Here is a 13,264-nt window from a genome sequence, read left to right as displayed (position 1 = left end):
AGTGTACCTTACCCCAGAGAGTTAAAAAGGGAATTCTCTTTAATTTGTTAAAAAATAAGAGAAAATATATTTATATTATTTAAAATTATTTATAGTTTTTATATGTTAAAATGTGTATCTATGAGTCAGTGAGTGTGTCTGTGTTTTAAATTTTGCATTCATTGCATGGTTTGTATTTTGCATTTGCTGAACGAATTTAAAGAATCTTTTTCAGTCATATTTTGTCTGCAAGCTCATTCTGTTCAAAAAATCATAAGAAAATTGGATCATTAACCCAGTATTGGAAAATCATATAGAATTGTGAGTTGAGAGTTACATCCCTACAAATGAATAAACAAGCTGAAGTTCCATTTAATTTTGGCACCTTCCTTTAAATTATATGCTCTTTATCTCAACCCCTGAATTACTTCACCTCACAAATTACATCATAGAAACCTAGCATGTCATCAAATGTGACAGTGATTATTTAGAAAAAGTGACGGATTCGACATTTACATTTAGTTTGATTGGTCTTTACTTTACGTCAGATCACCAAAAGTGACAAAAATGCTGTGTGTATGAAACACGTAGTGCATACGAAATGTTAAATGAACACACAAGTTACTGCAGAATTTAGGCCCGATGAACTCGTGTGTGGCTTCCACTTACACACATCCATTACGTTTATTGTTCATCATGGGCTTCCTGACCTCGCATGGGCTTATACACACGGGAAGGAAGTGGTCACTCTTTTGCACTTTTTAAATACAAACAGCAGCTGTGTGCATACACACAAACAGAAGTTCACACACAAAGGAATACACACACACACACACACTGATCCATGCTCCTCACACGTACATTCAGTCAGCAAAGAGGAAGTGGTGTTTTCTTATTTGATCTAACACACGCAATCTTTGTCTTTCATACAGTCTCTCAAACCACAAGAATAACACTCTCACGCACACACACAGGCTCACACACACATTTCACACGCCAATCCATCTCTTTTTTTCCCTCTGACGCCCACATCCACTGTTTCTCTTTTTAAACGCTCGCACTCAAAAATACACACAAACACACTCTCAGATAAACACACGCTCAGCCGAGGCTGTTTCAGCCCAGGACAGTGACTCTGAGTTTGTCTGAACTCCAAGAACACAAGGTAGCTGAAGCCAAGCCTGACTAAAAATGTGCCAGATGCAGCTTTGCCCTCATTCTAACAACATTTCAACTTTTGACTGTCACAGTCTGATGACAAGGCCGGTCACACGCTGTCATTGTCACACTCTGTGACAAAGCTTCTCATTACCAAAGCCTCTGTCATAAACCATGGAAGGGGTTAAGACATTATTTCTATTTAGAGCTTACACCAAGAATTATATATTTCAAGCAGCATGAAACAAAAAGATGTTTATCAAAAGTGTCTCTTAGAGGTTAGAGACTGTGAGTAGGACGGTATTCTTTGAGAAATATGTTTAAAGAAGCAGGGTACAGATGCAACTTCAAACCATCCCGCAAACCTTGCCTTGCCCAAACCTTCAAATGTTTCTATGGAAGCCTTTCAGTTTTGTTAATGTTTTGTATGCAACATTTTGACACACCACTGCTGTCTCCTTCTGCCTGCCTCAGCACTTCTTGTAAAATTCTGTAACAATGCCTGGTGTGAGCTTCCTCCTTCCTGTTTATTCTATGAAAAATCAACACTTCTCTCTGGACACCGACTTTGAGACAGGCCATTAGATGTGGGCCAGACTGAACAACCATCCAGGGTTTCGCAATACTTTTGAGCAGATTTAGGTCAATGTTTTCTTTATATAAAAAAGTGTATTTGATATAGTTTTAGAGGTCTCTGTTTTAACTGAAAAAGATGCAGTGAGAAATGTGTGTTATGGACTCTTATTTGGTCTGGTGGGGTAATGTATGCTTGGTCTGTGTTTTATTTTGTAGCTGGCAGCTGACCTAGAAGAGCAGAGAAATCTGAATGCATCACAACAAAGAGAGGATCTTTGCAGGTTGATAGAGTAAAAGTTACTAATTGTAACTCCTGCATCTTCTATAAAAGGTGTGTCCCTTTTTTACAAAAATCAGAACAAATAATCAGAATGTATCTCTTTAACATAGGCTTCCCTCCTCTTCACATATCTCTATTTCATTTCAATTGAAACAAAATCTGAAAAAAAATAAAAATAGTTGCAGTTTTGTCTTTGTGTCCCTCTGTTCTTCCACTACATGTCAACCATATGAGTGTTGTCTCTTTGTGCCCTGCAGAGGTTTAAGACCAGGAGTCTCCTCTTTGCTTCTTCACTTAAAGTTGCTCTGTGTTCATGTCTGCATTTGGAAGAACTTGTGTGATTGATATGTATGATTTAACTTGACTGATTTCATGCCCTGTGCATGACTGGGATCAGTTGGTCCACTCATGCTACAGACTACTGACAGACATGCATGCAGACAATGTGGGTGATGCAGTGATGAGTCTGTGTGAGCTGAGGAGATAAAGGAATACAAGGAAGGAAAGAGAGATTAGTCTGTGGGTTGAGAGACAACAGAAGACAATGACGCATTAGATGAACTGGTTTTCCTCTGCTTACCACACCATGATATTTATTTCTGCCCACGGCAGGGAAGCTTACATAATCAGCAACTAAAACAAACACTGCAAAAACTTAAATCGAGGTAAATGTTCACCTCCTATGTTTAGTGAAAAGTGTCTTATTAGACCTAAAGTGAACCACATTTACCTTACAAGTCTGGAAACTGTTTTGTTTCAAGATATTGTAAAGAAATAAAAAATATTGTTAAGATCAAGGCTCAATACAGATGAAAGTTTGAAGCACAAATGTGGGATTCATCAATATACTCTAATTTGAATTTTTTCTTACACAGTGAATAAAAGTAGAACTTCCTCAGACAATGCATTTGCACAAATGATGACAATATAAACACACACTCTTTTAACTAAGGGGCCGTTTACACAACAACGGTTTTAGGGTGAAACGCAAAAGTTTTGTTGCATTTCAGCCAAGCGTTTAGGAAACTGCGTTTCAGACGACCTAAAACGCAAACTTTTTAAAACAGCCTCTAGAGTGGGATTTTTGTTCTGTTTTTGGTGAGATAGCTGAGCCGAACTAAGACTGAACTACAACTAATGAAAGAGAGGAAGAATGAACTACAATAAGAGTTGAGAGTATTATCTGATGTGTGGTGTTAATGTTTCTCTCTGTGTAGTGTATTTACTTGTCTTTAAAATCCCAAAAGTGAGAAAATGTCTTAAGTGAACAGAGATTTGCATTTACAAATTCTGCTGATGGGTTTCAGATTCAGCTGAACAAAAGTGTGTGATATGGTCAAAGCAATGAGGATCTAAGTGAGAGATTTAAGAGAGAGGAAGAGATGTACAGACAGAGTTCATATTTGCTCTGACAGCTGAGTGCACAGTGATGGATCTCTGTGCCAGCACCTTCCAAATGGAGCTGAATTAAATAGTGGCACAGAAAGTGAAAGAGGAGAGAGGAAGCAGGAAGGGGTGCACATATGAAGAGCCTGCACAGGAAGGAAGGCAACTGTGGTGTGTGTGTGTGTGTGTGTGTGTGTGTGTGTGTGTGTGTGTGTGTGTGTGTGTGTGTGAGAGAGAGAGAGAGAGAGAGAGAGAGAGAGAGAGAGAGAGAGAGAAAAAGAGGGGAGGAGTTAATGGGAGCGAGGGAACATATTTTCTGACAAGAACAAAGAGAGTAAAGAAAAAAGAACATCCCAGACATTTAGTGTGTATGTGCACAGCCTTGTGTGTGTGTTTGTGTGCGTGTGTGTGTGTGTGTGTGTGTGTGTGTGTGCTTGGCTGTTTTGAAGAAATGACACATCTCATATGCCCAACCATTAATGATCAAGTTGAAGGAGGTCATTCATGTCAGGTGTGAGCATCCCTCTGTGAGCCCATCACAAGCGGACAGCTTTAGGTACGGGGCTTCAGTTATCATCATCATCATCATGAGTCTCCAGATTCAACCACTTGTGAATTTATCTCATATTCTTGATCTGTATGCAAATAAAACATAGAGTCCTTCCTTTAAAATAGTTTGAGAAAAAATTAAAATAAATAATGAAAGGCAGATGTACTTAAGTGTAGTGATGATGTGATATGAAACTTTATTGGATGATGACGCCTGATGTTTCACTCTCAGTTACACTGCCTGACCAAAAAAAGTCACCACCAAAAAAAAAGCACACACTCTTATATTTTGTTGGACCGCCTTTAGCTTTGATTACCGCAGTCATTCGCAGTGGCACTGTTTTGATAAGCTACTGTCTCATGCTCCCTGAACCACTCTTTCACAATTCGAGCCTGATGAATCCTGGCGTTGTCATCTTGGAATAAGCCCATGCCATCAGGGAAGAACAAAATCCATTGATGGAACAACCTGGTCATTCAGTATCTTCAGGTAATCAGCTGACCTCATTATTTGAGCACAGACTGCTGCTGAACCAAGACCTGACCAACTGCAGCAACCTTAGATCATAGACTGCCCCCATAGGCTTGGGCAGTAGGCAATAGGCATGATGGGTGCATCACTTCATCTGCCTCTCTTCTTACCCTGATGCACCCATCACTCTGGAACAGGGTCAACCTGGACTCATCAGACCTTATGACCTTCTTCCATTACTCCAGAGTCCAATCTTTATGCTCCCTAGAAAATTGAAGCCTTTTTTTTCTGGTTAGCCTCGCTGATTGCTGGCTGAAAGCGGTCAGACTCTACCATCATCAATTCAGGACTTGGTGAAAAATTATGCAACACTGGATGGAAAAAAATCTTGTGACATTTCAGCAGCTTATCAAAACAATGCCACAGCAAATGTGTGCAGTAATAAAAGCTAAAGGTGGTCCAACCAAATATAAGAGTGTGTGACCCTTTTTTTGGTGGCCACTTTCTTTTGGCCAGGCAGTGTATTTTGATAATACTTTGTATATTTTAGTTTTCTTCGTTTTACATTATGTAAAAAGCAACAACAAATGCTGTCAAAGCAAAAAAAAAAAACCTATTGTTTTGTGTATTCTCTGTAACACTTTGATGCACTTATAATAATAATACATTTTGTATATAATGTGCTTTTCTAAGCGCTCAAATACACTTTACAGAGGATAAAAACATAGAGAAAGACCAAATAATAATAACAATAATAAGAAAAAATCATAGTATAGAATACATTTAAAGGCAGTCATATATGAAAAGCATTTTTAAAAAGGTGAATTTTAGTCAGTGTTTTGAAAGTGGACAGGTTTGGGCAGCTTCAAATGTGAAGGGGTAGGGTATTTCAGAGGGTGGAGGCAGCAACGGAGAACGCTCTGTCCTACTGGGTTTTGGTGCTTGATGCTAGGCTGTAGGGAGAGGAGGTGAGCGCTGGAGGTCACAAGAGGGGGTGTGAGCAAGCTAGAGAGGTAGGAAGGGGCCTGGTCATGGAAGGCTTTGTAGGTAAGAAGGGGCTTTTAAAGTGTACTCCCTGCTTGATGGGGAGCCAGTGAAGGTTTTGGAGGACGAGTGTAATGTGGTCTTGGGAGCTGGTGTGCATGAGCAGGTGGGCAGCAGAGTTCTGAATGTACTAAAGTTTGTTGAGTTGTTTGGACGGGTGGCTGCAGAAGATGCTATTGCACAAGTTGAATCTGGAAGTGACAAATGCATGTGTGAGGGTTTCGGCTGTGGGAAAGGAGAGAGATGGATGAAGGCAGGCAATGTTTTCAGATGGAAGAAGGGTCTTAGGGTCACTGGAGATGGTGTCTTGTGTGATACACAACCAGCTTTTTCTGACAGGACGTTAGCTCAACTCCAGATGTGTTTGCATAAGGGAATGATTCCCAGAGGAACTGAAAACCAGGGTACATTGATACAACCAAATCACTGGTTTTGCATTTCAGCCTGATCACGCAGCAGTTGTTCACTTGCTTTACCAATGTGACAGTTCTACCCTCCCTGCTTCTTGCAGGCCGTGAACAACAGGTCAGTTTATTTGAAAGCTGGAGGTCGATTAAGCCAAGGCAGTTGGTTCACTAACAAAACATATTAATCCAGACAGGAGATAGGCCACCATATTTGGTCGAAGAAGGCCAAATCAGCTCAAGTCAGGACCCTCTCTTCCTATCACCCTTTTTCTCTATCTCCCTTCATTCCACTCCTCCTCATTCTCTCATCCAGCTCAGCTTTGTTCTTTTGCAATCAGACAACTCTCCCTTTCTCCTCACCCTCTTTCCCTTTAACTGCCTCCCTCTCAGAGTGCTTGTCCAGATAGGTCCAGCCAGTTCAAGGTGCCCTGATGCCAATTTCACAGCTGACATGCTCTTTTATGTCATTTCTGGACCTTCAGCACAGCAGCCCCTTCCACCCACTGCTCATTTTTTTCTTTTCTTTGTCATCTAATTTAAAGGGATTCTCTTTTGTACCACGTCTGTGGTTTTAGAGCAGATCAATGAATATAATCCCTTTAGATGACCTCTGTTTTTCTCTTGATCTTTCGATCTGAATCGCTCAGTTTTGCCTGTGTTCTAAAGTTTTATCACTGCTGATCCCTCTCACTTCTCTTTCAATTCAAACCCCAGCCTCAACCATTCAACTTCCATTAATTTTATCTCTTATCTATGAAACACTTTTTTGATCAATGCTTGTTTGTATGTGTATGTTGGTTGGAGATAATTGGGTTTTGATCATGACCTTGTGATAACGCTCTGTTGCCAAGATACTGCTGCACTGTCAAATAAGCATTTTCATCGTTCAGTGTTGAGGTGTAGAGTATGAATTAGCGTTGACCCTGGTATTTAAATGCCATAATGATCTTCTGTTAGAAACAAAAAAAAATATTTTTGCATTTGCAGAAAAGTAAACATAGGACAGAAAAAATCTGCACGCCTTCTGGTTTGTATGGTCTATCATGTAGAGCTAACGATAAACTGTGCACTCCATCATCATCCATTACCGTCATTTTAATGCCAAAGGTCCAAACTTAACCAATATTTTTCTAAATAAGCCACAGTTATCTTTACCATATTGAACAATGTGTTTATAGTTTCAGAAATTTGTGATTACAGTATTGCAGGTTAAATTTATCTGGAACAAAATTACAGTCTGTCTGACATCAAATAATTCCTCCCTTTATTTTTCTTCCTTATGCCATTCCCTGACTTCCTCCACTCTCCCCCTTCTCCTCTCCTTTTGATATACTTCTCCCCCACCTCCCTCTCTGTCTTTGTTAAAGATGGCCCAGGATAAGAGAGAAAAGGTCACAGTGTCTGGAGGAACAGACGTCTGACCTTTCACCTCCTGCTAAGACTGAGGTCACACAGCACACACAAGACACGCAAGGTCACGATGTGTGTGTGTGTTTGTGTATTCCCAACCATACATCCTACACTTATTTTGATAGTGTGCTTGTTGTTTTCAATACAAGTGTGTTGCAGCATACAGTAAATGCTAACAGGGATCCTGGATAGCTTTTCTTAAGTAAATGCACACGTTTGAGTGTGTGCCGATGTTTGTATGTATGTGAGTGTGTTGGCGGTGGAATGTGGTTTACCATTTTAGATTAAATGCAGGGGCCCTGTGGATCTGCGTGTGACTTCCAACTACTAGCCCTGTAATCCTGCTCTCACTAGGAGCCCCTAATCATGGCTGTCTGTCTCTACAGTTAGACTGGCATGCACATCCTCGCAGACTCACACACTCACGGACGCATATGCTCACATACACACACACACTGTCAGATGTATTGCATACAATGGCTTGAAGCAAGACACACTGAACAAGGTACACAGATATGGTGGCATATAGGCAGTTCCACATATGTTGACAATTACAGACATACAAAACACACACACACACACACACACACACACACACACACACACACACACACACACACACACACACACACACACACACACACACACACACACACACACAGAAAAGAGCCGTCAGTATTTCATTATTTTCCTCACTGAACACTGACAGTAAGATTACAGATTAAAGACCACAGATCTCTTTACATTTTCAGAAAAGCAACACTTATGTGTTCACACTAACTGACAGATGAGGGAGAGATAACTAAAATCATATGCATCATCACAGATAACTCTGATTAAGGAAATGTGTTTTGGATCACACCATTACCAAAATAATCAGTGTTCTTTGCCTGGTTCTATTTTAATGTTTTTCATCTGTCAGTTTGACTGAATTCAGCAGAAAGTGTATGTATCATGATAAAGAATTTGGAAAAACAGCAGCATAACTAGACTGCACTGGTGTTAGCCAGCAGTATACTGCTCTGAAAGCTTATGAGTCACAGGCTGAGTTCCAAGTAGTGCAGAGGCCTTATTGTTTTTGCCAGGGTTGTCCCAGTGCCAATTAAAATCACATTTTTTGAGGGGATAAATGTTTGAAACTTTGCACTTGCATCAAATGTGGTGTAATTATATTTGGTATGGGTCAGGCACATGGGTTTTGCAAAATAGCTACATAGCACTTAATGCTGAGGGAGCTGTTCCACTATGAACAGAAGTTAAAGAAATCTGCCTGACAGGTTTCAAAATATGAGATAATCTACAAGAATTATGGAAAGTAAGAACAGACATGTAGATCAGCCCACTGCTGTTTCCTGTAGTTGTTTTATCAGAACATATGTTCCAACATTGCAGGCAGTGACGTATGATTTGTGTGCAGTCCGTGCAAACTGCCAACTGGAAGCTGCGTGAGTCGTCCATATAGCGTCTGTTAAATTCTAGTGTTTAAGTTTGACACCCCAGCCATTTAGGGATGCATACAACTAGTGTCTGTTATCAAACAGCAGATGGCCGTACGGATGGGAACCATTAAACAGCACATGTTGGTAATTAAATGAGCCAGTAAGCAGTATTTATTGCTGTGGTCTATATTGGAAGGAAACATGTGAAGTGATAAGAACTGGGAATTGAAAGGGCTGTGATCATATTTAAATTAATGACAAATGTTTCACATAAGACCTGGACATCACAGAAAGCTGAGTGAAGTTTGCAATCATCCTCTTAAATCCATGTTTGTTTGTTTGTTTACTGGCACAAATATAAAAAAGCCTGCCAATCTTTCAAAGATATTTGGACTTATTCTCCTGACCCAGCTGTTGTTAAGTTTGTTACTGATCCCACTTGATTTCACACCATGTGGCAACTTTGGTTCTAAAATATGAAGCCTATACAGAAGTACTGAAAGCTGCAGTTCAACAAGAGTCCACTTGAGGCTGGCGGCAGAAACACTCGTCATCGCATACACAACAAGCCAAATAAACTGATGTGTACAGCAAAAATAAACATGTTAACAGTCAGGTCAAGAAAAAAAAAGTTTGTATCAGAATAGTTAATTTCTCTATGACACAGTGTCACACTGCATGAGAGGAGGTTTTTTTTTATATTTTAGTGCTTTTCAAAGTTATTAATCTTATGAGTTTTGACTATCTAAGGTATTAGCTTACTTGACTGACAGGCGGACACCCTGTAGCTGTCTATAAAGAGGCTAAGGCCCGCCTCTTTGCCTCATCCCTACTCGAATAAAACTAGTTGAGTTAAGCACAAGCGGCAACCTCCGGTCTAAGAATATGAGACAATGCGGAAGTGCTAAAATCTGCTGTTTCTCACTTGAGGCTGGCTCCGGAAGTAGCAGAAGTCACATACACACCAAGACTAAAAAAGCCATTTTCAAAGCAGAAATTAACCTATTTACAGCCTGGTTCAAAAAACGTCTCCTGTCTGAGTCGCTAATTTTACTACCAGCACCCACTGTAGAGCTGAGGGTCACGTGACTGACAGGCGCCCTATGGCGCCCTTGCCACTACCAATATGGCCGCTATAGCCGATGTGCTTCATTTTCCGTTTCAGAAACAGACGGGTGACGTCGGCGAGACTACGTCCATGTTTTATACAGTCTATGGTTAAGCATTTCCTATACACCCTACCCCCTGTAAAATACATGACGAATGGGTGATATCACAGACATTACACCCAATCCATACAGTCTTTGCTTTTAACAGTCAAGTCACTGAACCTCGGCCCTGACTGAGAACATACGGCAGATGAAGCAAAGTCAAACAAAAAGTCCAACTACTGGTGCAGAGGAAGGAGAGCCAGTCTTATTGCATTTTTTCATGGATCAAGTATCAAATAGTATTGTTTATCATTATCCCACTAAAAGTATTGTAAGATAAAGTGGTATTTTTCTGTTGGCACTATCATTGTTCTATCGATACTTTAAATCACACGTGCTTAGTTTAATGCCCCTCCATTTGCTGTTCTAAAAGTCAGTCCTCTGCGTACTCCACTAAACTCCCAGGACACACACTCTCAGTCAGACATGCACTTGTTTTCTCACAGCCAAACTCACGCAGTCTCAATGGCACGCACTGGATTTCATGGACAAACACCCACATACACACACACATGTGCACATACACATGCAAGCACACAAAAACTGTCACAGGGGCAGGGCTGTAGGAGCATGACAGAGTGTCCCCTGCCACCCGCGGACACAAACAAAAGGCAGGCAAACACAAAAGAAACTGTAAAGCAAGCACCCCCTAACACGCTCACACACACACTCACACACACAACAATTACCCAGCACTCTCCCCTCAGGCATTGTGTGTTATTGACATCATTCACTCCGTGCAAGGTCTTTCCATCCTTTCCTCCCTCGCTCTCTTCCTTTCCGTCTACATTTGGGATGAATTGGCATGATGGGAGAAATGCGTGAAGTGTGAGTGTGTATGCGGCATGGAACTAATTTCCCCGCTTACTGGCACACATGGAAAGCTTTTGGCTTGACTTCCCCTGTGTCCCTGTCTTCTTATCCATACACGTGCACACCATTGACACAGAAAGGTGATGCCATAATGATTTTGCCATGCTCAAGTTTCTCCAGTTGCCAGAACACATGTATATAGTTTATGTGCCCGAACATCTTTGTTAAACAGAGGTGATCTGAAACTGAAAACAAACATTTGATACATTAAATCTTGTAGATTACATTATAACAATGGAAGATGTTGTCCTGCCATTTAAACTCTTTCCACATTCTAATAAAATGATAAATATTGAATTTATTTGGCACAGGCAGCATTTGCTTTTGTGTTTTGCAGCTGTCTTCCTGTATCTGATTGTGTTAGTGTGCGTGGCCTTGTGTTTGTTTTCTCATTGCATGCAGCTTGAGGTTGCTTTGCTTTTGTTGTGTGTCTCTCCAGTGAGTAATTGTTCCTGTCCTTACACCCCCATCACTCAGTTTTTGCAATCATGTAATGTCACTGAAGGACTTGTGTAGTCATTGTTGGAATAAAGTGTTTGTCCATTCTACAAGATGTGAGCATGATTTTTAGTTGTGATTATTAATCCTTGACTTTACATACCTTACTTTATTTCTTGCCTTTCATAGCCATGAGCTGTACACTAACAAGGCCTACCTTCATCTACTGTGAGGTCCTTGACTTTGAACCTCCAGAAAAACAAAGAGTCTCACCTACAGACTGTATAATACAGTGTCTGGTATGGGGTTCTGAAGTCTAAATTCACCAGATGCCATGCTGAAAATGCTAAACTCAACCTAGTTTTGTTGGAGTTAGGATGAGGGAAAGAAGCAGCCCTTTAGCCTCTTTGAAGATAGCTTTTGTGTGCCTAATGGTTAAGTCAGCCATACCCTTACATGGAAGACACTAGTAAATTGACTCACTGTTTTTCATTTTTTCCATCAAACATGGACTCCCAAAGATAAACAGGCCTGCATAATTGGTATGCTGACCTTGTGACATCTGATACTAGTCCTCCCTCAATTACACTCCTGACCTTTGACACTGATGCATGGAAGAGATAAATACTTGATGTACAATGAATAGATGTATCAATGCAATCTATCCAAACATACAATGAATAGATGTATCAATGCAATCAATCCAAACAATCAAACATTCACTGAGTCTGACACACACACACACACACACACACACACACACACACACACACACACACACACATATATATATATATATATATATATATATATATATATATATATATATATATATACAATTCTACTGGGAAAATGGACCCAATCCTTGTATATCAACCAGAAGAGCTGGTTTTTGTCACAGAGTTGAAATGTTACATCGCAGCTGAGAGAGTACCAGCAGATATGCTGGCAAAAAAGGTGGAATGCTATCCCAATAATTTTAACATGGACATAAAGTAACAATGCTGGATGTTCATACTAAATGTGCAAAGTTTCTGACTGCCACCTGTTCACTCAAAACAGTGAAATCATAAGGATCTCCTTACTTGTTCACAGCACTTTGGAGAGGTGGGCCCCAAACGCCAAGGTCTGCCTATAGTGCCGCCCCTCCAGGGCAGGCCAATCAGAGGGCACGGGGTTTGTTGAGCCTTAAAGAGACAATGTGTTTCAGACAGAGAAGAAAAACACACAAAACACCCTCTTTAAAACAACACCCGTTTTGCCTCCAGAAAAAAACTGAGACATTGCTGTTTTCAGCAAGTATTAAACGTTCACAAAACTTTCAGGTGTCATTTGTTTTACCAAAGAGTTACTGATTTTTATACCATCAATTCTTCTCAATGTTCTTCATGTTACACTTTGTCCATTACACACACACACACACACACACACACACACACACACACACACACACACACACACACACACACACACACACACACACACACACACATTTGCATTCGACTAGTAATTCACTGTTTGCCATTGGTTGGCATGGTTAATCTTTATCTGTAAGGTTGATGGCTTGAAAGAATGATGTAACAGCTGTTTTTTGGTTCCCCAGGCAGGTATGTTGACAGAACAATGTCTGAACCTACAAAGAAAAAGGGGGTGATACTTACATCAGCTAGCTAAAACAGTTCAGAAGTCTTTCCGTTTAGGCCTGGAAAATCTGTGAGGATGGGCTCCATGTTTGAAGACTGCTATTGTCCTGCAGTATGTGACAGACTTACGAGGGACTCACAATAAAGACTCATTACATTAAGATGACGAGATTGATTGCGTCGGAGCATTAAAACGTGATTAGCCTTGACAAACGCTCACGTACACAAACATTTATATGTACACACACGCTGAGCGTGCGCACACATTCAGAGTGTGATCTCCTTGTTGTAATTATCATAGCCGGGCAGGCATGCACACGTGTCCCCGGGGAATCTGTGCAAGTTGCTCATAAACACACACATACTTCAGGGAGTGGCGTGTGTGTACAACTAAGCCCT

The 13,264-nt window shown here is 40.6% G+C and overlaps 1 long non-coding RNA gene across 1 annotated transcript in view; it reads right to left on the bottom strand.

Annotated features, from left to right (window-relative positions):
* The window catches only part of LOC141797405 (uncharacterized), an 85,398-nt gene extending 72,134 nt beyond the window's left edge, over window positions 1–13,264 (bottom strand). Inside the window, exons 1-2 of the long non-coding RNA XR_012599067.1 lie at window positions 12,884–13,264; window positions 12,308–12,409 (exon numbers count right to left, since the gene is read on the bottom strand). This is a non-coding gene — a long non-coding RNA (uncharacterized LOC141797405). The remainder of the gene's footprint in view (window positions 1–12,307; window positions 12,410–12,883) is intronic.

Source organism: Halichoeres trimaculatus, unplaced genomic scaffold, assembly GCF_033239565.1.
Source record: "Halichoeres trimaculatus isolate MK-OKI-2021-1 unplaced genomic scaffold, fHalTri1.1 fHalTri1_scaffold_9, whole genome shotgun sequence".
In the NCBI taxonomy this organism is placed as follows: Eukaryota; Metazoa; Chordata; class Actinopteri; order Labriformes; family Labridae; genus Halichoeres; species Halichoeres trimaculatus.
The sequence above is the reverse complement of the archived record's forward strand: the minus strand, read 5'-3'. Positions and strand labels throughout refer to the sequence as shown.